This window comes from Lathamus discolor, chromosome 18, assembly GCF_037157495.1.
Source record: "Lathamus discolor isolate bLatDis1 chromosome 18, bLatDis1.hap1, whole genome shotgun sequence".
NCBI classification, from domain to species: Eukaryota; Metazoa; Chordata; class Aves; order Psittaciformes; family Psittacidae; genus Lathamus; species Lathamus discolor.
In genome coordinates, this window is record NC_088901.1 from 4,159,162 (window position 1) to 4,185,894 (window position 26,733).

General features: G+C 45.4%; 1 long non-coding RNA gene across 1 annotated transcript in view; it reads left to right on the plus strand.

Moving 5' to 3' along the window:
- The first annotated feature begins 3,601 nt into the window (after positions 1-3,601).
- The window catches only part of LOC136023299 (uncharacterized), a 145,847-nt gene continuing 122,715 nt past the window's right edge, over positions 3,602-26,733 (plus strand). The window contains exon 1 of the long non-coding RNA XR_010616547.1: positions 3,602-3,659. This is a non-coding gene — a long non-coding RNA (uncharacterized LOC136023299). The remainder of the gene's footprint in view (positions 3,660-26,733) is intronic.

The window sequence follows — 26,733 nt, forward strand, 5'->3', positions numbered from 1 at the left end:
TCTTAGAATAAGCAGAGGAAAAACCATGAGGGAGGAAAGAGAATAAAACTGGTAGCTCAAGCGCTGAATGGTCCATAAATAGCAATAAAGTCAGATTGGAGAGTCAAGTACCAAACGGACTTTCATTGCTGCTGACAATTCACCTCTTGCAGCAGCCCTGGCTATGGAAGGAACTTCATGATACACCAAACAAGCCTCTCTCTGTCTATAAATACCCACTGACTTACAGGCTGCAGTGTCCAGCACTGTGTGGTTTGCCTGTTTGGACATCAGGTGTCAATGCAGCCTTCGGTGCTCTTTATTCTGGTACCATCTGGGCTCCGAAAGGAGGAAGTCATCAGCACTATGGGCATCAGAGCCTGAAGATGTAAAGTGGATCCAGTTGCAATAAAAGCTGCTGAAAGCAAAGATGGGCCCTGCTCTTTTTCCAGAAAGCTCTGCAGATGAAGGTGGACATTGAGAAGATCAGGTTCTCTTGCTGGCCTGAATTGAATGGCGTTCTAGGGGAAATGGGAACACAGCTCAGCCACTGCTCCAGGTGAAGGGGCTATTCTGATCCACCTGGGAAAATCCAGGTGTGGGGGACACGGAGACACTGAGACTCAAATTACCTGGATAACAACTCTCCCTGTGTAAACACCATCTTCTACTGTTACAAGCACTTGAAGGTGCTTGTTGGTTTAATGGGGAGGTTTTCCGTAGGCTCAGCATCATATGGCTGAAGGAAGCAGCCTGCTTTGCCTTACCCACCATCAGCACTGCAGCTGTAACAAGCTGTGCACTTCAATGTGTATTTATCGCTTCTTTATGATGATCCTTTTAATAACTGCACCTGCAAGGAAGTTACTTCATATTTTCAGCCCTGCTCTGCTGTCAGCAGCAGTGTTCCCCCCCTGACATGCTCTCAGCTCCCTGTGTCCAAAGCACAATCGACGTGACAGGGCACCAAGTGATGCAGTAGTGACCACAGGTCTGTCCCTAGAGCTTTGAGCTTTCTTATTGTCTTTTCTTCTCTCAGGGCACTTCTGTCATGGAATGACAAAGGAGCCATCAGCTGACAGCGAAGTTTGGTGGTACTTGTCAAACGTGGTTGTATTCCCTAAGGGTCTCTGATGCTCTTCATCAGACATACTAAAATCTTGGGTCAGGATAGAGATGCACTTGTAGGACACCCACGATGAAACCTTCCCTATAGCTGGGTATCAGTGTTACTGGAATGCTCACAGGTACTGGTTTATTGTGTTCATTTATTGACTTCTTCTTTCTAAAATCTTTTGAGCAATTGAGGAAGCGGTAACTGATGCCTGGATTTCCCTTCTTATGGTCATGCACACTTCCACTGTATTGCAAAGGACTCTTTTTTTCCCTAATGCAAAGCATAAAGTCATTTGATTTAGGTGTAGCTACGTTCAGAAACATAGGGCAAAATCATATAACAGCAACGGATGCATATTGAAAAAGGATATGAAGTGTTACTGGAAACTCCCAAGGAAAAAACACAACTTCATTTTGTAATGTGGCATAGTCGATGAATGGGTGTCGTGATCTCTGAATAACTCATCAAAAATTGAAAACAATTGCTACACTTCAGAGCTGCTTAAAACACTACTTTTAGCTTCTTCCACCTTGCTAATGTGCAATGAGGAAGGAGGAAACTACCAAATAGCACTGATGCAAACCGGCTGAGGGTTTTGGTGAGAATCTTTAACCAAAGGGGCTTTAGGTCCTGTGAATTAAGCTGAAAACCATTTCGGATGCCTCCTTTGGGCTTCTTTTTGTTATTGAGTGGCCACAACATAATAAAGGCTTAATATTCAGGCTGATCTTCCTGAACCGTGATGCAGAATGTCTCCTGTATAGAGGGCCAGGCTGGAGAGGTTCATTGCCATCATGAGCAAACCGCGTGGGCAGGAAGGTCTGACTTCTGTCAGTTTAAGGAATATATTTCAAATCTGCCTGACATTCCATGAAGCCCGGCTTCTGGAGGTCTGTTAGAGCCATTATGGGGACAGGTTGAGAACACCGGGGCTGTTCAGCCTGCAGAGGAGAAGCTGCGTGGAGACCTGAGAGCAGCTCCAGTGCCTAAAGGGGCTGCAGGAAACCTGGAGAGGGGCTTGGGACAAGGGCCTGTAGGGACAGGCCAAGGGGAATGGCTTGAACCTGCCCGAGGGGAGACTGAGATGAGCTCTTAGGCAGAAGCTCTTCCCTGTGAGGGTGCTGAGGCGCTGGCACAGGGTGCCCAGAGAAGCTGTGGCTGCCCCATCCCTGGCAGTGCTCAAGGCCAGGTTGGACACAGGGGCTTGGAGCAAGCTGCTCCAGTGGAAGGGGTCCCTGCCCATGGCAGGGATTGGAGCTGGATGAGCTTTAAGGTCCCTTCCAACCCAAACCGTTCCATGATTCTATGATTTAGCATGTGAATCCCGCAGTGCCTGACAGGATGCAAGTTCATCCTTTCCCATACAGGATCTCCCCCCTTTTGCACTGCAAGAGGAGAAACTCAATTCCTTTTATCCTCTGGTCCAATTTTAACAGGTGAAAAATAAAATTTGTGTGAAAAAATGAAAACTTTTCCTTATTTTTACTTCTTTTAAACATCACCAGTGAGGTTTTAGAGTGATCCTCTACCAGGACCAAGGGAAGGGAGAAACCTATGGCTAGAGCTTTAGCTACTTGTGATAACAAAGTACTAGACTTCACAGCTCAGTCCCCTCAAGTCTTGTCACCAGAAAGAAACCACGCATCTTCAAGGGAGGCTTTTCTTGGCAGCTTTGTAGAAGCACTGAATGGATTGGAAAACCCCTGAGTGATTTATTCCTCTCCTCGTACTATTACTTGCTGTTTGAATCAAGAGAAGTCTCCCTGCTGCTCGAGCTGCAACCCAGCATCATTAATAAATAGCACTGGTAAGCAAGTGAAATGGGTAAATTGTCAGCTCCCCTTTGGAAGCTGCCCTGATTAGAATATCTATTAGTATAAAGTGTATTTTTATGGTTAACCCACTGTGCTAAATATGAAACTGCGTTAAGCTCTTATACTCTTATACCCACCAAATTGAACTACCTGGTGCATCTGTTTAGTAAACTGCAAAACCTGAAGGGTTTGGCAATCACTGGTATTTATTTTGTGCGTTTTAAATCTTTCCTTTGACAAACAGCCAGGCACTGGTGGGCTCTGGTTCACAGCAATAGACCCCTCTGCACTTAAACATAGCTGCAGAGTGCTGAATAATGGGAGGTTGAGAAAATTGCCTCTTTCACGTTGTAATGTGCAGTGCCATAACTCAGCTTTTACCCCATATGCTCTAGGGCCAGAAGATTTTGGATGCTATAGGAAAGATGATACACTTAAAATAGGCAAAAGCTGCACTTGAGATTTCCTCACCTGCTCCAATCAATGCTGACCACGCAGCTTACATTGAGTGGTTCAATGCATTCCTCCCCCTGCTAGCCAAGAGGATGACCTGAACCTAAAAGCACCTGTGCAGAGCAAAGGTAAACCTCTTTCAGTCTTTCCCTGCTCATGAGGACAGGGTGTTTCTCGTTACTGCATTAGGGACAGGCCTATATTAGGGTAGCAGAAGCATCTGGTTGGTTTTTGCTGTGTAGAGGCTCGCACGTGGAGGGGAGCATGGTGTGGGACCTGCTGCTCCAGGCTGGAAGGTGAGTGATCCCTCTGGTTTTCCTCTTGCACTGGTACATTAAGTCTATGAAGTGCTTTGAACAGTGTTTATGGACTGAGCTCTGCTCTCGCTTGGCTGTGTCTGTGCTGCATGGTGTAGACCAGCTGATGTCCCAACCTCTTTGTACCCTGACCTACCCTCTGCCTTCTGCCTCTTCTTGCCTGTGGTGGTGTCCCTCCTGCTGCTGGCTTCTGCCCTTTTATAAGCTATGGAAGCTCTTGTAGCTTTGTGACTTGTGCATCTCTGTCTGTGTTTCTCTGCTTGTGCAAGCATGTGGCTGTGGGGAGCATCAGCTTGCAGAAAAGCTGTACGTGGTTTCTTTATCATAATCTTGGGGGTAAGAGCTTATTGAGCTGGCTTGGGTTACCCTCAGGGGTACTGAAGCTGTGAGGAAAAAGAGCCAAGTGCCTTTTGAAGTTCATATTTCCTGGCTGCTTGCACTTGGTAGTGCCGGAGCATCGTTCCCACCTCCATCTCCTCGCCTTGTTTCAAGAAGGGCTGTTCTTGGCCTTTCTCCAGACCTATGGAGCATCCCATCAGCTAAAGGGCTGGGAGGAAGTGGCATCCTTTGATTTCCCAGCTTGTGCATGATTGCTTTTCTCCATATAGATTTCCAGTGAGCTCTGTGGGGGTTGTAGGAATGGGTGGGTGCTGTGCTAGTGGAACCCAAAGTCAATGAGTTTGCTTGTGCCTTTGTTGGCTGGGAAGCCAGAGCTGCAATGGTCTCTGCTGGGAGCAGCCTGAGCTCAGGGCTTGCAGCCGTGCTGCTGGTAGTGTGGCAGGAAGCAAAACCAGCCACGTCGGCTCTGTCTTAGCCTGAAATTCCCAGATGCCAGCAACTTCTTGAGATATTCACAACCCCTAAATTTGCACTAAAAACAAACAGAAATGCTGACACCCAGAGCCTGCTGATTTCACTGCTTAAAGCACACTTTGACTTTCTTTTTCCTCCCTCCTCTCTCCTGAAGAGCTAATGCTTGATGCAGAGAGCTGGGTCTATCTGCATTCCCGAATCATCACTAGCATTGTTGCCCACACCAGCTGCAGGACTTCATGATGCTCCTTACCCAGTTTATGTTTGCTTATCTTTGAACTTGCAAGGCTGGAAGGAAGAAGCACTGAGCCTTTTCTTTGTGGACTGAGGATGGTCCTGCCGCATATGTCATGGAATTCCAGAGTGGTTTGGGTTGGAAGGGACCTTAAAGCTCATCCAGTTCCACCCACCTGCCACAGGCAGGGACACCTTCCACTAGAGCAGCTTGAATCAAGCAAAAGCTGTTTGCCACTTTTGAAAGGATCAGCTGCTGTGGATCTAATGAGAGAGCACTTAAAGATAAAGGAGTGATCAGAGGGCTGGAGAATTCCACTTAGAAAGATGGGGAATAATTATAATAAAGACTGGGTAATAACATATAATATATATATAACTGGGCATAATAATGTATAACCATATATAATAATAATAACTGGGTACGTGCCATCAGTCTTCAAATTGGAAGATGATACTGCAAAGGTTAAGGGTATGCTGTATATGATCTAACCCTCATGGCAGGGCTTGATATGATTGGAAATGGCAGCTAGATGTTAGGAATATACTGTTTCTATAAGTCCTCTTGCAGAAGTAGGAAGGCATCTAATGCAAGAAGTGGATGCCAAAGTGTCCTTATTTCTGTATTGCATTTATTTGGAAAACTTAAGCCTAATCCCAGTCTTTCAGCATGGTTCTGAATGTATCACTTAATGCTGCTCCTTTTGATGTTGGACGGCTTTTCTGCTTCCTCCTGTTTAGTAAGGGCTGTAGCCAGTGTCCCTGCATGTGCCCCTTGGCCAGAGCTTGTTTTGCCAACGCTCCATAGTGGGTTTGTGTGTCTTTGGGAGATCTGCTGCTTCCAACCAAATCTGTGAGCAAATTCACAGCTTAATATGCGGGCCAGAATTTCCCGTCTGGAAAATGAAGATGATAACAGAAGGAAAAGAAGAGAAATCCATTAATATTTTATAAAGCATTCAAACACTGTTGCAGTGAGTGCCATAGAAAAGCCTCTGAGGAAATAAACAACTTTCTGTCTTCAGAGCAGATGTTGAAATAATTATAGTAAATAAGGCACAAGGCCACACACTGAACAGCGAGAGCAGGATGGGCTGTTCAGTCTCTGCTTGCTGCCTGCGCAGCATCTCCTCAGTGCACGGAGAGAGGCAGAGAGCCTGGGAAAGGAAGAGGCATCTCAGAAGCATTGCAGCAAAAGAGGGTATAAGTTTGGGCAGAACCACCTGGTTTTCTTATTGTCAAGGCTTGGGGACCTCGACTTTGCCATCCTGGTAATTGTGTTAACACCCACTATAAGGTAGACTCTAGTGTAGGGGGGAAAACGTAAGACTGTAAAGCTACAATGAATTCTGTTGGCTTTCATAAGCATCTGTCACCTATAGCTGGAAAGACAGGATGCATTCTGATGATTAAAAGATGGTATGCATGCTCGAAATAGACATCTGAGTGCTGGGTCATCTTTGTGCCTTGTGAAGTCCAGCTCTAACATTTATATTCATACCCATAGAAAAGTCCTGGGCATCCAAACAGCATGAAGTAATTATTGTCCAAGTGACAGAAGTGAATGGGTTTTATATTTATGTCTGTAGGAACAGTTTAAATAAGCTGTGAATGTTTCTACCATTTCCCTGCCTCTTTCCCTCATCCCAAAGTCCATCCATAGTGAAGAATCTCTAATGCCCCACACTGGCAGACTGGATGGGGTGAGCCCTGCTGTGGTCCAGCACTACAAATAGGAGCTTCTTTCCAAATCTTACCCATTCTATGCCACAGCTCTGTCCTGATGTGTAACAACTGTGTAATATTGCTGATGTTATGAGCTCTCAATATGGGGGGTGCAGTAAGTGTGGTGTTGAAAGCTAGCTGAGAACCCGAAACTTCTTTCAGATGGTGACTGTAGTCATGTTTTGCATTAGCAGCTTGTTTTCTAAGGACTAAAGTACTTGTATATTTAAAGACTTTACAGAGTTGGTGAAGGTCCCCCCTGCCAGAAATTCATATCATTGAGGTGCATGTTGGCTCCAGTAGGTTCATGGCAGAAGATGAAGTGATGAATTTGACTTGTAGCAGTATTGCTGATTCTGCTCTGCATTGCATCCACTATGTGAGAGTTGTTCTGGTTTAGCAAGGTGGCTTATCTAGAGAGAGAAGATAACTGCCTGAACAGCCCAATGAGATGTGCTTTCCTAAGGGTTTGAGTCCTTGGGTCTCAACCATTTGTAGTGCTCCTGTTGTAGTAACCCCTTCATAGGATCCAATGTGTCCCTTACAGGGTGCTACATTCTTGGTGTGACCTGAGTTAGTGTCTGTGTGGTCACTTCATGCTGATGCCATTGATGACAACCAGACAGACCCAGAATGGCTGAATTGTTGCTGATTTTCCATGTGTTGGAGCAGCATTTGCCCACCTACATCTACCCAAGTGCTGTTCTTCACCAGTTTTTATGCCTCCCTTTGTAGAGACACAATTCCCTGTGGCTTATACCCTCATTTCGAATTTAGCTGCAATGTGGATGTGTAGAAGTGTGACTGTATAAACCCTGTTTCCTTAGGAAACCTTGCTAATGAATAGCACTGCGATGTCTAGCACTTCACCAAGTACAAACACTCATTTTAATCCTGCCTTTCACCACAGCTGGAAGGACTTACTCAGACACTGCCATGCACACCCGCGTGTTGGGGCATGACAGAGCCTTGGGCTCCCAGCTTCTGCGATGCCAAGTAATAACGAAGAGCAGCAGCACAGGTACTTTGAGATTCACCTCCTGGGGCTCTCTGCTCCATAAACATAAAAATGCAGACAGTCCAAAAACATCAAAAAGCCAAAAGTTCTATAATTAAACCTGTGCTAATCTAGCACTTGCTTACTGGTTGGGCTTGGACCTGGCTCTCTGTGCTGCTGCTGTTATGCATGTATATATGCATATATATATATTGCTAGCACCCGCTTCCTTTTCCAGCACCTGCCTCCTTTCTGCCTTGGCCACCCCAATGCAAGTGCTGCAGACTCACTCAGCTGATGCTGAACTGCCTGCATGGGATGGCCAAGGCTTGTGGCTCAGGTTCTGCTTGTCCCTGCATTAACCTCAGTGTGCTGAACTCCACTGTTGCATCTTTGTCCACATGTGGACTTGTATTTTCCTTGTTAACCTGGAAAAGCATGGAGGAGGAGGGTTGTGTCCCAGCTGGGTACCACTTCTCCCTGTCTTAGATGAGGCTGGCACCTTTGTTGTGAGGAAACCAGTGCAAACCTTTCCTCTGAGCTCTCAGAGCTGCTTTTGGAAATGTCTCTCTAGTTCTTCAGCTTTAGCTCCATCCATGTCCATTTCCAACTGAGATGTCCCAAAGTCACAGCTGGTTAATTTTCCTGAAGCTTTCTCCATTAGTACTTGAAGGACCTTTGAGCAAGGTGTCAGATTTACAGTGTGGAACATGGAATGCATCTCTAAGAATTGCTCTTAATTCAGATTTGACCATACCTATGGACACTGTGTACAGATATCATGGAACCCCAGCCTGGTTTGGGTTGAAAGGACCTTAAAGCTCATCCAGTTCCAACCTCAGCCACGGGCAGGGACACCTTCCATTAGAGCAGCTTGCTCCAAGCTCCTGTGTCCAGCCTGGCCTTGAGCACTGCCAGGGATGGGGCAGCCACAGCTCCTCTGTGCCTCACCACTGTGAGATACGCAAGTGCAGGTTTTGAATGTTTTCCCACTATTTTAACCCACATAAAAATGATCCTAATAAGCTACATTGGCATTATTGGAATCTTCTACAGTACCATGTAGGGCTTTGTGCATTGGCTTTGTTAGGGTAATTAGCACTTTGAATGTGCATGAATCAGATGGTGGTTGAATAGGAGAATTCATTTAACCCTTCAGCCTCCACAGCTCATCCCTCTGTGTTCCTTGGAATGCCATTGCCAGGAAACATCAGGTGAATTTCTGTTTTCAGGGGTGTGCTTTGCAGCTCGGTGTGGTACTGAATTAAAAGCACAGAGTTCATGCTCAGCTCTCCATGTGTGGAAGTAGGCAATGGCAAGGCTGATGATTGTTAATGCTTTTATAGTAATCCCATGATTGAGTCTCTTCCTCCTTTTTTGTCTTTGTGCTGCATCTGCACCTTCCACCATGATGGGTTGAAAGGAGGCTTCAGCAATAAGCCCATCCTCTGGCTTATCCAGCAGGCATTCCATGAGGAAAACCCTGTGAAGTGGCAGAGGGCTGGGGACTTGATGATGCTGTGATACTGTGCCATGTGTCCTTGCAACAGGCTATGGAAGAAGTTCTGTTGCCTTTTATGGGGTGATAATAGCAATGTCAGAGGTGAAAAGCGTGCTCTTGCCCCCGATGAGGTCCGTCCTCTGTGCAGGATGCTTGGCTTCTTCAGGACTTCATCCAAATCACAGGAAGCCTTGCCTGGGTTGTGAAGAGTGGAGTGTGCATTGGGCAGCTCTCATGCACAGTGTGCCTGGTGACATGAGCCAACTCTCACTGTCCTTTCCTCCAGGCTTATGAGCAAATTGAAGCAAACTCTTGCTTTCCTCTCTTGCTTGGCTCAGACCTTTCAAGGGGTGGATTTGTATGAATTTGAGAAGTGATTTGCATGCTTTCCTTCTCTTTACTCTCACAAGTCCCAACAGATCCCTTCCCCTCTCTCTCTTTAGACATCTGTTACTGGATTTCTCATTCTGTCCATACCGAGTTTCAAGTCTGCTGTGTGAGTCTCTGAAACCTGCAGGGTGTTCCCAGCAGAGCAGTGGGAAGCCAAAAGTGTGACCTTGTCCCGCCAGCATCCGCTCTGGCTGGGCTCACAGCATTGCACCATTTGGTGGGGTCTGACTTTCTGCCGTTCCTTTTGATCTTCATTAATAATGGCTGAAAATAGCACGAAGGGGCCCTCTCCTTCCTCTGTCCTTGTTCATCTCATTGCTCTTAAAGTTGAGGCTCCTGTTGCAGTATGTCATGAGGTTATCTCGTATTTATTCATTATATGGCTGTAACCATCTCTGCATTAGAGGAGGTACTGCGTTTTAAACAAGGAAGACATGAGCTATGCATGGTCTGCCCCAAGATTTATGTAAATATGTGTATTTTTATGCCAATTTACAGTCAACTGTCTGTCTTGTTACGGGGAAAAAGTGGCAAGTCTGGCTACAAGCCAGAGCACAAGCCAGTCATTCTGTGCCTGCTCCATTTGCAGGGAAGGGGTTCCAGTGGATGCTGTGCCAGGGGAGATGTGTGATGCTGGGGCAGTGGCATCACCTCTTTGCTGGTGTAGGTGCTTGGGGTGGGAGTTTCTGGTCCATAGGATGGGAGCAGTAGATAAAACCCTGGTCTGGGGAATCGTTTCCTCATTGCACTCCCCACTCTGCCTGTTGCTGGGGTTTGTCTTGGCTCCGTCCCTGCGTTGGGATGTTCTGTGTTCATGTCTCGGCTGTAATTACCATCCACCAGCTGTCCCCAGCCCCAGGATGCTGAAACACCAAAGCAGCCCAGCCCGGAGCGCTCTGAGGGAGGAGGGGAGATGAGGATCTGCCTCTCGTCATCCCATCCTGCTGTTAATTTTTCCTAGACATCCCCCTTATCGGCCTTTCGCGCTTCCCAGCATCGCTACAGCTATGAGAGAGAAGCGGCCAAGAAATCCGAGGCACGATGGTGTGAGCTGCTGCAGGAAGCTCTGAATTACGTGTGAAGCTGGAAGTCTTGCAGCTGCCTTAGACATATGAAAAAAAACCCCTTTCCATAAACACTGCTGGATGCTTTGGGGTTTTAAATGAGGATAACAACAGAAGATGAGAAGCAAAACTGAGGACTGGGGGTGCTGCTGCAATTGGGAGTCCTGAAAATCTGCTTCGAGTTAGAGTTTGCGTCCACTATTTTAAATAACTGCTGTGGAAGGATCTGTGGATGGGACCTCTTTGAGTTTTAAGACATTAAAGGTATCTCTTAAGTGATAAGAGGTATCTTAAGGATGGGAAGGCAGCTCAAGCTTCCTGCGTACCTATGTCCATACATCTATTGAATCTGTGGGGTTTTTAGTCTCTCTAAATGAGCACTGGGGGGGAACTTCTGATATGAGTTCCAATAGAAGTTGTTTGTGGTTTTTATCCCCCAAAACCTTTTGCTTTCGACTCAATATTTGGGAGGGCGTTTGTTTTATTTGGATTTCTTCATCCAAAACTGAGTGAAAGGATAGGAATTACAAAACCAAGTATGTTTGTTCCAGTCTACAATTGAAAACACATAGGGGAAGGATGGACTCTGCTACCTCCCAAGTCCTGGAGGTTTCAAAGCCATTTTGTTACTCAAAAGTCTAGGAAAATCCCAGTGGAGGTTGGGAATTGAGCTCCTCAGTCCAGTGTTACTTTGCTACTTAGTTCTTTTAGGTACTTTAAAAACTCCTGTTAGGTACTTCATAGGCATCTTGGGGCACATGAATGTATTTGAAAGATCTCATGTTAACCTCAAAGAGTCACCTTACTACTATTAATACACCTCTTGTAGAAGGAGTTTAGTTTTGTATGCAAAATGTGCTTTGATAATCCATTATTTCTCTTCCCAGCATATTTAATTCGGTTTCCTGCAATGCCAAGCAAACAAAAATGCTTGTTTTATAACATTTCCATTGAATTCCAACCTCAACTCAATGACATCTTGACTAAAAGCATTAACTAGTGAAGATACCGTGTATTTCCTAGAATAACAAAGCATATGAAATAAATAAATTAGGACTTCAAATATAGCTTCTGACTAAGAGAATCTGGGGTGTAATTGCTTGACAACCCTTAGAGAGTATTTTGTGTTCTTTAGGTAGCAAAAAGCACCAAGTTTACCGTGAAGGCTAAATTACCATCTAGTCATTGCTACCCCAGTCAGCATCGGGCTGTCTTCAGGAAAATAGCTAGAACTAGATAAAAATCAGTTTTTCAGATGCATCTTTCTTGTGGTTTTAAATGATGCTCAAAATCGTTGTGTTAATTAAATCTGCTCCCAGTTTGGTGTAAATTAAAGGGCAGGGAAGGTAATTCGTGCCTAAATTTCAGTTGTGTTGTGCTAACAAAGCATAACAGTCACTCCAGAGCAGAGAATGAGGTAAACAAATATAATAATATGGGTGCTTGCAATGCACTTCCAAGGAGACTGACCTTCGTAGCCAGCCTCTGGGTACAGGAGAAATCCAAGCTTGGAATCTGCCCTCACCAGCCAGCACAGAGGTTTTGTTCCTGTTCCCCCCTAGATTTCAGCAGTCCATATGAGGTACCTGTGTGTATGAGTGAGCCCAAGCTTTGGGAAACCTAAAGCCACTGAAGGCTGCTTGGGTACATCATGGAGGTGGATTTGTGACAATCCAGAAATGACAATCGAATGCAGTGATTTTTATTAAATACTTCATGGGACTTCATCAGGGAGGGAGGTATTATCCCTGTGTGAGGCTTCTGGACTGGTGAAGAGATGCTCCTTGAAGTCCTGGAAGAAGGACGGGTCTGGCCCAGTGTGCTCTTTCAGCCAGGAATGGCTGCACAGGGTGCTGAGCCATCTAGTCTTGCTTTTCCAAGAAAGGTTGGACCAGGTGATCCTTGAGGTCCCTTCCAACATGGTATTCTATGGGTCTGTGATTCAGTGCTTATGCTTCTGGTCCAATGGGCACTTGGAGAAGGTGCTCCATCCACCACCCTTGCGACAAGGCAAACCTCTCCATCCCAGCCTGTGCACCAGCCAGCTGGGAGCTTGGCTTCCCTGTGCCTCCCCCTTGTTGGGTGTGCAGGAAAAGCTTCCCTGCTGCTCTTTGGTCTTGCTGGTAGCAGCTGCAGCTGGTTCCTCTCTGCTCCTGTGATATCTTCCCTCTGGCCACTGCAGGGCTTTGGAAAGGGGAGGTCAAAAGATTCTGGCTTGCCTGTATTTATTTATTTAGGGGGTTAAATTAAATGCATATCCAGACCTTTCCTGTGCCTGTACAGCACAGAATAGAAAGCCATGTGTCCTTACTGAAGCCTGGGTCCTTTAAATATGAACTCTTGGGCACAGCTACAATACTGGTTTCTGTGCATTGGATGTACTGCAGGCCCGGCTCTGAAGCTGTTCCCATCCTACATTAAAACACAACCATCTGCCAGGAGTCCTTGTACTTCTGCCAGACCACTGAACTGGCCCATACAGGACAATTCTGGGATGGTTCTTCTGCACCTCATAAAACCCTGTTAATACAGATGTTAGGCTATCCCGACCTTTCCTTTTATGTGGCATTTCTGAGGACTTCAATTGTATTAATGGCTATGTGAGTGTAGGCTTTGTGATATGGAAGGGGAAAAAATAGCCCAGTGGGGACTAGAAGGAAACTGAACTACATCCTGCTTGGGCTGTAAGTGAAAATTAAACTGCAGTTCCCCCAGGTGAAAGGCCAGCAGAGTGACTGCACAGCTGAGCAGGGCTGGGCTCTCTTCCTCTGCTTTTCACACCACTTCTTCTGCCTGGAGTCATTACAAGGCAACACAATTTGTGTTTCCATTATTACATTATTCCATTTTAGTGTGAGGTGTCCCTGCCCATGGCAGGGGGGTTGGAACTGGATGATCTTGAGGTCCTTTCCAACCCGAACTATTCTATGATTTTATTACGGGTAGACCCATGGTGATGTGGTCTTTGTGTCTTTGTCATTGCTGGTTTGGGGGTGATCAACTGCTTAAATACAACTGGGACCCAAATGGTGAGGGGAGTGGGGAAAAACAGTAGCTGTGACATTCAGACTCTGGAATTGATGATTCTAAGTGTTGGTGAGAGGTACCAGATAGCCTGGGAGAAGCCCTGTGTGTACACTCCAATTAATGTGCCTTATCTCTGGTGTGGAAGAGCAAGAGTGTCCCTGAGAGGCCCCATTGTGTAGAAAACCATGTATTTTCCCTGTATGTGTTCACTGTGGGGGCCATTTAGCAGCAGGCCTGGCTCCTGGGAGGGTGAGCACTGAGAACCACCAGATTCTGCTGATCAAATCGGCACCCAATAGCTATAATACTATGGTTTCCAAGCAACTTGATGACAAGATAGTGTTATCAATAACCAGTGTCTGAGGGGAGCCTATAAAGATGTTGGGGAAGGACTCTTCATTAGGGACTGTAGTGACAGGACGACGGGTAATGGGTTAAAACTTTAACAGGGGAAGTTTAGATTGGATCTAAGGAAGAAGTTCTTTACTGTGAGGGTGGTGAGGCACTGGAATGGGTTGCCCAAGGAAGTTGTGACTGCTCCATCCCTGGCAGTGTTCAAAGCCGGATTGGACAGAGCCTTGGGCGGCATCGTTTAGTGTGAGGTGTCCCTGCCCATGGCAGGGAGGTTGGAACTTTATGATCTTAAGGTCCTTTCCAACCCAAACTATTCTATGAGCAAAGACTCCATTTGTCTTCCCAATGCAGCTTCTCTAAACTGTGGCACTAGTGTAAAACAATAAAGTAGAACCATTGAATCGAATGGGTTGGAAAAGACCTTTAAGACCAAGTCCAACCGTTGCCTAGCACTGCCCAAACCATGTCACTGAGGGCCTCATCTACATGGTTTGTAAACACTTGCAAGGATGATGACTCCACCACTGCCATGGGCAGCCTGTTCCAATGCCTGAATAACCTTTAGGTGAGGAAATAACCACCTTATGGATGACACATTTGCACTCTGCGGGCCACTGTTCGTGTTGCTGCATTGCAGAGACAGAGCATGCAGAAGGAAGAGCTGGGTTGGTTTTAGGCTTGTGCACCAGCAAATTGCTAACCAGGGCTGAGCATGTTTGTGGTTGTTGGTATGGGAGCCACAGAGAAACCAGCCTATGTTTTCAGGGCTATGTTTTCTTGCTTAATGGCTAACATCCTTGCACTTGTTAATTGGAGAACCTCACACCGCAGCTCTCTGCTCCTGAGAATATGGACATATTTTGTGGTGCTTGACTTTAATTAGTAATCTGGTTTTAAAAGCCTGAACTGTAGCATAAAGAGGCATAAATACAGCATAAAGAGGCATAAATACAGCATAAAGAGACATTCCTGAAGTTCATTAAGTTAAAAAAAGAGGGAGAGATCATTAAAGCACCTTTCCTACAGGAGAGCCTCTTAATTTTGGAGATGGAGCAGATACAGAGGGTATGCTGTCTTACTTCCCTCACACCTCCTGGTAAATTAATGTTTCAGAGCCCTGCAGACTTCATGGCTTCTGGGAGCACAAACAAGCTCCAATCATTATTTCAGGTTAGGAGAAAAGCTGTACGCTGGAAATGAAAATACTTCCTCTGTGGTTTGCATCTAACATGGAACTTATGTTTCTCCTGACATCCATAAAAGCGGAGGCTCCAGTTACTGTATTTAAATAGCAATATTAAAAACCGGAGCAGTTTAACTAAATTACTCTGTTAAATGGAGAGCTTCTTATTTCTCTTGAGAAGCGTAAGGTAGAGACCCGTCTGCACAGGTACCAAACCTCCCCGGGGAAAGAATTAAACCCTTCTGCTCAAATTCGGGAATCTGAAGGTTGATTTCTGCCCCAAATTCTGGGACAGCCTGAAACTCCACTGAAATGCATGAATATCATATGGAACCTCAAGGATTGGGACAGTCTTTCCAGGGAAGTGGTAGAGTCACCTTCCCTGGAGGGACTTAAAAGGCATGTGGATGTGGCATTTGGGAACATGGCTTAGTGGTGAGCTTGCCAGTGCCAGGTTAAAGGTTGGACTTGGTGATCTTAAAGATCTATTCCAACTGAAAGGATTCAATGATTCTATTCTATGTAATGAATAGTTAAGGAGGCTGAGGAATGGAGAGGAAACCAAGATGGGTAAAGCCTTGTTTTAAATGACTGCAGAAAAATGTACTGAATCAGAGCATAGTCATTAAAACAACTCTAGCCTTAAAATACCTGAAGTCTTTTGGAGTCTGCATTAATATTTGCTGGCAGCATCTTTAATTGCAACAGGAAATCAGTTTAGTGAAGATTTGGACAGGAAGATGATTTTGCTGGAAGATAGTGTTGATTGTCTTGAATTGCACATGTGCTGCCAGTCATAACTTCTGCAGAATGGGAGCAAAATGCAATTTAATGAGTATACTGGTGTTCTAATTCACTTTTTCACCCACTGGGTGGCTGTCCTAGTGTGTGAAGAGGAGGGTGGAAGAGGAGAAAGAGGTTCCACTAGAGACCTGCGGGCAGACCATGTATTCTTATGTTCCATGGTGATAGAGAGGAAGTACAGGTTAGGGAGGAGAGAAATTGCTCAGTAAGAGGTTGAGTTTCAAGCTGTCATTGAGGCCACCAGATCCTCTGGTCTGTCCAGCAGATAAGAAGCTATTATTGAACTCTTAATGCTGTCTTCATAGAATCACAGAGGGGTTTGGGTTTGGAAAGGACCTTAAAGCTCAAAGCCCTGCCACGGGCAGGGACCCCTTCCACTGGAGCAGCTTGCTCCAAGCCCCTGTGTCCAACCTGGCCTTGAGCACTGCCAGGGATGAGGCAGCCACAGCTTCTCCAGGCACCCTGTGCCAGCGCCTCAGCACCCTTGCAGAGAATCACCCTTTAGTCTTGGGGTTAAATACATTACCTGGCCTTGCAGGGGGTGATAGTTGTCTTCATCTGTCCTCAGAGCTGAAGGGCCATCAGCTATCAATACCTGTGCGCAAGCAACCGTACAATAACTGGCATCCATGAAGATTTTTGCAGCAGATACCTTTATCCTCCACAGATTAGGTGGCCACATTAAGGAATGAGGAATTGAGACCAAATGGCCCAGGGTAGGGAATGAGGTTGGCCTCTGCCCAGTTCAGATGTGCAGACATCAATCAATTTATACCACTTGGGAAGCTGGAACCTCAGATGAAAGCATGACATTTGATTAGGTGATAAATACCTAAGTGATCCCAGCAAAAGCCCGGTCTTTCTGTGTGTGCTCATGGTCAGACTGGCTGCAAAAAACATGTATTAATGTTTCAGAAGAAGTCTCAAAAATGTGAATCTGAGAAGCCCAAAAGGCAGATGAAAGGAAAGCAGAGCTGGGCACTCAGAATAGCTCATCGTTTCTGGGTATGGGGCTGGGAGCAGCAAGTGCAGTGCAGTGGCCTTGATTGTGAACCAGCCACCTGCTGCACACTGTCTCACTGAATAACACGCATTCTATACATATATATATGTGCATGCATAGCTATATATACACCCATATGCATGTCTGTATGTGTGGGTATATTTTATATGTGTATAAAACTGCCTCTGTGGAAAAATGTGTTGTAATTTAATATATATAGGAAACTGCAATGTGCCATTGAGTTAGGAGCAAGGGCATCCCAGGCTGTGCTTGGGATGCTGCTGCTGAGGGTGAGAAGCACTGCACACAGCATCCTGCATCAGGCACTGCAGATGGCTCCTGCCAGACCCTTGGGCTTTGCATGGTCAGCACAAAGCCCCAGGGCTCAGGAGCAGCCTGTGTGGGGTTTTGCCACTCTGTTGGTGCTTCAAATCAAGCCTGAGGGAGAAAGAAGCTGGGGCTGTGGGCTCTAATCCCAGGACCATCACAGCCTCCCCGGCTGACCGCAGCAGGGCTTTTCTGTTCATCTTCATGATGCTCGGTGCTCATGTACCTGGAAAGAGGCACAGGCATTTGCTGGTGCTCAGAGACCACTGGGCAGATAACACACATCAGCTGCTGGGCTCCAGTTATTAATAGTCTCAGGAATCGCTATTAATACACTTGGAGCCGTAGTCCTGTGACATGTGATAACACAAAAAGCCTTAAACAGGCTTGAATTTCAGCCTTAGAAGTAATTCAAATTCAATTATTCATTTAAAAACTGTGGGACCTGTTAAGTGCTAGCCCATCAGGCAGAGCCGCCAGGCCTCCGGTTCCTCCTCTTTCCCACAGTTGCTGTTGCTTTTCCAAGGAGCCATGAGTGCTTCATCCCCCTAAAGCCAACGCGCGGCAGCTTTGGGTGCTCAGAGACCAGAGCTTCTGCCTAATTAAAAGTTTCTGACGTGTGTATTTGGTGTTTAGAGAGGAGCAAAGCACTGGTGCAGCCCCGCCAGCTGTGGGAAAGATGATGCTCAAAGGGACAATAAGGGGAAAATGAGTCTTTTAGTGTGTGGTGCAGGACCTTCCAGCACCTGTGTATAAGGAGTCAAGCTTTGAAGTGCTTTGATGATGGCTCTTTGCTTCTCACCGAGCTTTTGTAACTTTAGTGGTTTTTAAACTTCATTGTATTCATGTTTTATCAGTGGAAGAACTGCAGTGAAGTGGTTTGAGCTGGTAAGGGGGAGGATGGTGTCTAAACAGGGGCTATAAGCAGCTGATGCAGGACACCCCTGCAGCCCTGATCCAGCTCTGGGGCAACAGTACAAGAAGGACGTGGAGCTGTTGGAGCAAGTCCAGAGGAGGCCATGGAGATGCCACAAGGGATGGAGCAGCTCTGCTCTGGAGCCAGGCTGAGAGAGCTGGGCTGGGGCAGCCTGGAGAAGCGAACTTGTGTAAGTTTATTGATGGCACAAATGGCTGGGGTGGCAGCACCCAGCCCCTTCCTTGTGTTATTTATTGAACAGTTAAAAGTTTTCATTTAAACACACAAAAAAGCCCTGCCCTGAAGCATTTTTCCCTTTTTGCAGGAGGTCACCGAATGGGTTTTCCTCTTGTAGAGCTAATACTCTAGAGGAGTTTATGCAATTAGAAACTAAACATTGCTGTTACCAGTGCTGAGAAATGGAAGGTGTGAGGGTAACCTGCAGGGGATTGCATTTGAAGCTGGGAAAAGTCTTGTTTAATCCTTATTACTTTTACTCAGGGAGATGAATTGCGTTACGAGCCATTATTTTACTGTGAGACCATTCCTGTCTAGCTCGTCTGTGGTTGTGCCTTGGAAACTCATTCTCAGGACTCAATATTGCAAATTCAGTGTGTTAATCCTGGTGAAATGCTTTGTCCTGCAGGTGTGAGGGATGCTTGGGGGATAACCTGCAGCTTTCCGTGCAAAACTGCCCCATTTGTTTCTTTGCCTTTGGCTTTTTTGGGGTGTTTTAGGGTTATTTATCACTTGGACCAGGTCAGTGCTCAGTTTATAGTGGGGTGGCACAGGAAAACTCAGCAGCAGAAGTGCTCTTACAAGACTGCGTAACCACCATAGGCAATTATCTATTGCTTCTGTTACTCTTAAATCTTTATCCAGTGTTAAGAGGTAAAAAGCCATCAGCTTCCACTGATTTCCAACTTGAATAGATGTGTTTTGCTTTTGGTTTTAATTAATCCAAGGTGGGAAAGAGGGGATAGCAGAGGAAGTATGTGCAGAGATTGTATGTGAGGATTTAAAATGTCTTCTTGGAGAGAGCCTCCACTTTGAAAAGAGCTTATTCCTAACCTAAACCAGCTGCTACTGCACTTTAGGAAGGGAGAAAAGTGAATGAAAACCTCCTGCTTTGGAAGATCAGAAGGTTGGGGTAGATGATGTCAGTGCTCTTTTATTAACTAAACCCCGAAATTTTCTTGGCTGCTGAGCTCTGGTTTTTGGACCCAGGATTGGGTCAATATTTGGATGGGAAACCTCTAAGGGAATCTCCGCTACCTCATTAAGCACTTCCTATGACATTAAATGCAAGGGAGTGGAGAGGATGGATCGTTAAACTTGCACCATCATATTGCAAAGAAATAACTGTAAGAATATGAGATCTTCAGATTCCTGTGCTTCATACAGGCAGAGTGTCTGTAGTAGGCTCCATAAAACACCTTTCCTAGTGACTGGGGCAGTCTGGACATCTGGCCACAGCTCAGTAGCAGCTGTGGTTGCAATAACCTACTGGTCTGCAGCGCCCAGGTTTCTTTCAGGCTGCTTAGAGCCTCTTCACTGGTACCTGTGCACTGCTGGATGAAGTGCACAGGTCCTTTCACTGTGTCACAAATAAGTTACACTTGGCCTGCCTTTAGAAGTGAGTTTTGCAAAGAGAAATGGCAGCGTAAGAAGGTTTCTTGTCTGGGTGCATTGTATGAACCTTGGTACCCTGCTTCATTTGCGAGGATGCCTGTTTTTACCTGCCATCACCAGCTCTGATGGCTGATTTATTGCATTTATCAGTATTGGAGCATGAGGAGCCTTTTGTTCACCAAGATGCTGGAGTGGGAACAGCAGTGAGCAGTGGTGCGCACCAACACGTAAAGGTCTGCCTGGAGCTGGAATAGCACATTGGTGCACAGTCTGGCTCCAGAGCACCTTTATACACATTATACACCACCAGAAAAGAAACATGGGTTTTTTTTTCATGCTTTCCTGCTAGATTTCCTTTCTTCTGGTTTGTGGTTTTCCTTCTCTTTTTGAGGTGGAGGGAGCCAAAGAGCCGATTTGAGTGTCTCTTGTTAACTGTGATTTGACCTCTCTCGATGAACAGCGCTGTATAAATACTATTACTTGGCAAATAAACCCCAAAAATGGCTCTGTTTGAAAAGTAATTCACAGCAAGGACTCTCACAAAGCCCACAGACTGCCTGCTTTAAAATGACACATGTGGCTTCTGCAGGCAAGAATGCTTCCACAAGGACGTGCACAGGGAGGATGGAAAATGCTGTAGCCCACTGCATCTCCATGAAGGGATGATGACCACTGAATAGGCAGCAAGGCCGAAAACACTTCACATGAGGAGAGCATCCCAGACTTGTCCAAGAGCAGGCAGTGGCCTCTGTGCTTCTGTCTTGTTTTCTCCTCCTATACATGCCACTGACTTGTATGAAGTTCTCTTCAGGTATATGGATGCCATAGAAGCTGCAATAGGAAGTTTGTCTCTGTAGTATATGTAGTGTTTGATTTTGATTTCTTAGGAGTGAGTCCTCAGCTTCCTCAAGCCTGTTAGAGAAACCCAACAAAAAGCTCAGATTTTGGAGTGAATTTTGGCTTTCGTCTTCTCGGATCTCCAAAGTGCCCATTAACTTGACAGTGATTTAGTCAGCAGAGAGGAATCAAGCCACGGGCCTCAACGTTTTCTTACTAAAAGATGCATAAATACATTTAGTAGACACTTTTGAATTATCTCCATGAATTATGTCAATGGAACTAACAATTACTCTCAGTAAATCTCACTTCTGTCAGAGGTACTTGAATAAATTTTATAGCTGGATGCATTTAAAAATACTTAGTAATGCTTATAGCAGCATTGGAAATAAAAATGTGGCTAATAAATTATCATTTCCTCTCATTTCAAACATGTCTCATTTGCAAATATCCCATACAAGAGACTAGAGTGAATATGGCATTTGCAAATGAAACATTTGTGCCAGAGCTAAGGGTATGATGCAGTCTGAAACCTCATTTTCATGGGCATGCTGCTTTAGGACTCCTGCTGTAGAAACTGCATTGGGTGGTTGGCTGGCTGGTTTTTTTGTATCTGCTTGATACAGTTTTTGATTTAATGGGAATATTTCCTTAATCCAAGCAGGATGTTATCTGGAACAACAAGTGCTGGACACAAAGGAAGCTGTGTGAAATCTCACCTGAAATGTTTAACTGCAGTGCTATTTTGTTCCTCCTAAACCAAACAACCCAGTTGAATCGTTTATCTTTGACCCATGCAGAAGGAAAGTGGATGCCAAATATGGTTTAAATCTCTTGCTTATACCAAGAATCTGTCCTCTGAAAGAAAACAAGGCCTTTCAGCTGGGCTCTGGATCAGTGGAGTCCAATTGCTTTGTCTTAGCTGCAGGTTTGGATTTGGTTTTGGCTTGGCTTTGGTTTTCCCATTAGGCTGGTTGCTTCCTGTGCCACAGGTGATGCTTATTCCTCCCAGTCTTATTGAAATCTTGTTTCCTCTTTGTTCCATTGTGGGTTTTGAAACATACTTTTCACCTGGATACAGATACCCAGGGTTAACTTCAGCCTTCTACTACGCATGGTGTTTATAAAGCCATGGAGGAACCATGCTCATGCTCCTCGTGTGCTGGGTTCAGCAGTAGCAGTCATTTTTCTCCTTAGCTGGTGCAGAGCTGTGTTTTTGACTTTCAGCCTGGGAACAGCGCTGATAACACCGATGGTTTTAGTTGCTGCTCAGTAATGTTTAGTCTGACCAAGGACTTTGTCTCATGCTCTGCCAGGGAGGAGGGGAAGCTGGGAGGAAGCAGAGACAGGACACCTGACCCAAGCTAGCCGAAGAGTTATTCCATATCACAGCATGTCATGCCCACTATTATAAACTGGGGGCAGTCACCCAGGAGGGTTAGATAACCACTCAGGCTGGGTATTGGTCAGTGGGTGGTGAGTGGTCGTATTCTCTTCCCTTGTTATTTCCCTTATCATTATTATTAGTGGTGGTAGCACCAGGGGTTCGTGTTATACCTTAGCTACTGGACTGTTCTTATCTCAGCCTGTGGGAGTTACTTTCTTTGGATTCTCCTCCCCATCCTTCTGGCAGCTGGGGGAAGAAGAGGGGGAAGTGAGTTGAGAGCTGCATGGCTGAGCTGCTCACTGGGCTTCAACCACAACACCTCGTCTACTGGAGACGATGGGTACTGCCCATCTTCCTGACTGCAGATGCCTGTAGCTCATGATGGGGCTTTGCTGTGAGCCCAAATCCTGACGCATGCAGGGAGGTGACCATGGCTCAGCTGGTCAAAGCCCTCTCTGACCCAGCGCCAAAGTTTTCCTGCAGGCTTCTCGCAAAGAGACCAGGTTTTGCCTTGTGGCTCCTTGCCTTTACTCTTGTAGGATAGAAACTTTGAAGGCGATGCCAGACTTCCAGGCTAAATTCAGTCCTTGGCTGTGTTATCTCCACTTGATCTTGTGCCAATGTTGCCCTTGAAACAGCTCTTCTCCTCTCAGCTTGCATTTTGCTAGGTCAAACAAACTGTCCTCTTTTAGGCTTCCCTTGTACTCTATGTTCTCCATTGCTTCAGTGATCGTTACAGTTTCTCTGCATCTTTGCTAGAAATCATCTCTGAGAGATGGTTTAAAGGATTTCAGGGGAGGTCACATCAGGGGATTGTACAACCTGGATACCTCCTTCTGTTGAATGTATCTTGCCAGATATGTTTTAACATGGAATTTTCTTTTCCTGCTTCCTATTGGCTTCCTTCACCTTTCGATGCATTGAGTCCTTCTTACCAAAGCCTGTTTCTCTAACCAAAGTTCTTCCCCCTCCTTCCTTTTCTTGAGAACTTTCTCATTCTCTGCACTATAAAGCTCCATCCCAGTACTAGTGCTCTGGTCTTCAGAGTTGTTCTGCTTTCCCCTGTGTGCTGTTTCATTTTCCTTCATTGATGACTCTTCCTTGCTTCATCAGGGATTTTACTCAGAATCCTCCTGCTTCGCATTATGGGAATGTTACATGAAAGTGGTCTGGAGACCGGTTCTAGAGCAGTTCCAGTGGTGATCCTGGTTTAACACTCCTATTATTGAAGGCTGTGGGAGACTTCCTGGTGACCAATTTCTTATGCCCTTTACAGTTCTGATCGCCATCATTCCAGCTGGATGCACGACTACAAGTCATTATAACAAATATTCTAGTCCAGTTTCAAAAGACCCTGATGCTGTGTGCCACAAAGCAAGGTGAGACTTGTCAGCAGCATGTGCTCAGCTTCCTCTGATGCTATCAACAAGTAAGACAGAGCATGAAGTCCTGGATGTCACAGTGATGTGTTCCGGTCCAGTTTCATCTATGCGTTCCCACTGGTCATCCTGCCTTTGCCTTCTCTCCTCTTGAAACCTGAAGCAAAATATTGTACAGTTCAGAGCATACCTGGATTATATTTAATCCCAGTATTACCTATAATGACCTTTTTTCTTGCTTTCCTTTTATGTGGAGGAAACATTTTGACATTTTAACTAGTTGCTTTAATTTTCTTTGCAGACTCTAATTCAGTTTGACCTGTGCTGGGTTTCACTTAGTGCATTGTCTCTCAACTTTTAAGATGAAACCCCCCTTGGGATTGTTCCTCTTCCTCTTTCTTTATGTTTTTTCTGCTTACTCCAATGATCCTTTGAGAAAGATTTAATTATCCAGTTAGTCTGGAGCTTTTCTTCATTATTTTTTTTACCAGGATACAAATTCCTACTAATTTTGCACCCAAAAGGAAAAGAAATTCAAATCACCTTCTCTGTTTCCATCCCTAAGCTTAGCTAAACTGATTTTGCTAAATTCCCTTCATTTGTAAGAGTTTTTCCCCTTGACTCAAGGATGTGATTTACAGTTTTGATAGTTGTATCATTGCAATGAACTTGATAAGTTTAGCTAAGTTTCACTATTTGCATTCTCTTCCATTGAGCATCTGGGACTGGAAATGCTTGTGGCAACTGGCCATTGCTTCCTTGGCCTTCTTCCTTCAGGCAGAGAGGACTGGTGCAGCTCAGAATACACCATTGCTCTTGCTGCTGGTCCAAAAGGTGCTTGTTTGATTAGTGAGGGCTATCATACATAGGTACTTTGCTGCTGCCGGAAGCTTTGCTTGCTCCCTGTCCTCATAGCTAATGCAAGCAAAACTTAGGTTGAGACCATCAAGAGTGATTTGCAGGAACATGAGGAGCCATTAGGTCAGTTATATTACTGAAGATACTTCTGTAGCGAAACATGTATGTGCATCACAGTGCATGTAGCTAATGCTGTAAATCATGCTCTGGTTCCTATGCAGATCTGAAGCTTAATTAGTAGCTGCTAAAGGTCACCAGAACAGCCTGGTTTCGTAGGTGCATCACACTCTGTAGCTGTCAGCTAAACAAGCCAGATTCACTTCTGCACATGTGTTGCTTCTAATTTCTAATTCCCTGCTCTTGTTCACACCAGGCTTCTCTTGGTGCTGAGCCTCTCTCCATCATGTCACTCAGGACTTTAGTTGTGCAGCTTGGAAGTGAGGGCTAATGGCACATCTGGGCAAGGCTTTCTGCAAGGTGATAGGAAGGATTGCGCTCTCAGTAAAGAAGAGGGAAATAAAAGGGGACAATATTCTGTAGTAAAACAACGAATAGCTTTGATGCAGGTTTCAGTCCTGGAATATCATGGAGAGCAAAACCTGGAGAATGGTTGCCCTGCGCCACTGTTTGGGAGTAGGATGAGCAGTGGGTGTTGTCTCCAGGACAGAGACTATGGTGCCATTCAAAGCCAGGCTGGATGTGGTTCTGGGCGATCTGATCTAGTTGAAGATGTCCCTGCTCATTGCAGGGGGGTTGGACTTGATGAACTTTGAAGGTCCCTTCCAACCCAAAGTATTCTATGATTCGAAGTTATCCTACTCCAGCCCTCTGGGACCAGCTCAGGCCAGCATGTGCCATTTCCCCTGAGTGTGATGGTCTTGAGTTATTTAACTTAATTGGTCTTGCAATGGATGTTTTCATTAATTTCTTCCCAGTGACTGCTTCTACAAGAAGCCTGTCTGTTAAGCTGGAAATAAAACATCCCCTGGTAAAGCCGGTAATAACAGGCTTTCCCAAAGCCTAAACGTGGATCCTTTGCATGAATTGATGACATAGTATTTTGTTATTGCCATGCTATAGGTGTCATTGCTATATTGCCATGCTGAAGGTGTTAAAGGAATTCTAAGGCCTGGCCGTATCTTTCAGTGGACCAGCTGGTAAGACTGATAAAGGGCAAGGTTTTAAGTGTGCTGGTCCATTTATTTCTGTTCCAGCCAGTTTAACTGGTCTAATAAAAAGATACGAATTCTTACATGCTTGAATTCTGTTGTGTGCTGGCCACTTCTTGGTATTACTGTAAAATGAACACTTTATCTATATGAATGCTCAATGTTACCTGCTTATCTCAGGTAAAATCTACATCACAGTGTTTACTCAACCATTTAATCCCTTTTTTGTTCTCCTATCTGCTCCTACCATTTAGCTCGTTGCTGAAATCATTTTCTCCAGGGTTAATGAAACAAATCCTTTGAACTCGTTAGTTATTTCTGTCTGATTTGGTGCAGGGCTCTCTCTCACTGCCTTTCCAGTGAAATTGGTTATATAAATTATCAAGGGTTACACTATGGAAAAGGTTTGATTAAGTTAATTAGAAATTCAGAACTTGGCCTTTGGCCAAAATGTAATTTACTTTCCTTAAGCTCAACTTGAAATCTTCTTGCAGGTTTTAATGTAAAAATTCACAAGTTTTCCCTTATTTTCTACTCTTACGAAGAAACCCAATGAATTAAATGGGTGAAAGTGTTTAAAGAAGAAAATAAAACTTGGACAAACTCTAAAATCAGGGTGGGGACTGCTGCCCTGGATGTACAGTGGAGCCTTTGATGGGTGTTTATAGCCTAAAGTGAGTTAGCTTAGAGTAGATGCAAGCCTTGTAATCCTTCAGTGAGTTATAGATATAGAGGGGAGGGTCCAGTATCTGTGCTGGTACCAGTGGACCTGCCACAGGCATCTGAGCATCTGTGCTTGCTTGTCTCTAGCATGGTTTTGTCCAGACAAGGTCTCCTCCAAGTCAAGCCTGGACTGGGTTCAGAGGAAAGCACCAGCCCCAGGGACCATCCTTAGGATGTAATTTAGACCTGCAGCTTGGGCTGCCCCAGTCTCTAAACTGTTTCTGGCTTTGCTACTGAAGGATGCTGAAGTCTCCAACCATCCTTCTTCATGGCTGGACGTGGATACACCCACACCTCCATGAGACCAGGATCTGAGCTCTGCTCGTGTGCATCCTCCTGAGATATTGCAACCCTGAGCTGGCAACACAACCCCACTCTGGGTAAGCATAAAAGTGCAAAGTGTGGAGAAATGTATGTACCCCAGTTTTCCAAACCCGGTGACTAAGGAAGCCCATCCCTGCTGCTGTGCCAGAAATAAGCTTACCTCTGAAGCAGAGCAGAATTTGCATCTCTACCCACAGAGGGGTTTTGGTACTGTCTGGTTCTCTCTTTTTCTCCAAAGGCAGTTTCTGCCCTAGGGTTTGGTGCTTGGCAAGCCGTTTCCCTGCTGCAGAATGCCAGCACAAGCTGGGAGGCTGAACTGTGCAGGAGAATGGAAAGGCAAGCACTGCACAACTTACGCTGGCTCTTGCTCCAGTGCAGCAACGGAAGGTAACACAGTCCCCTGCTG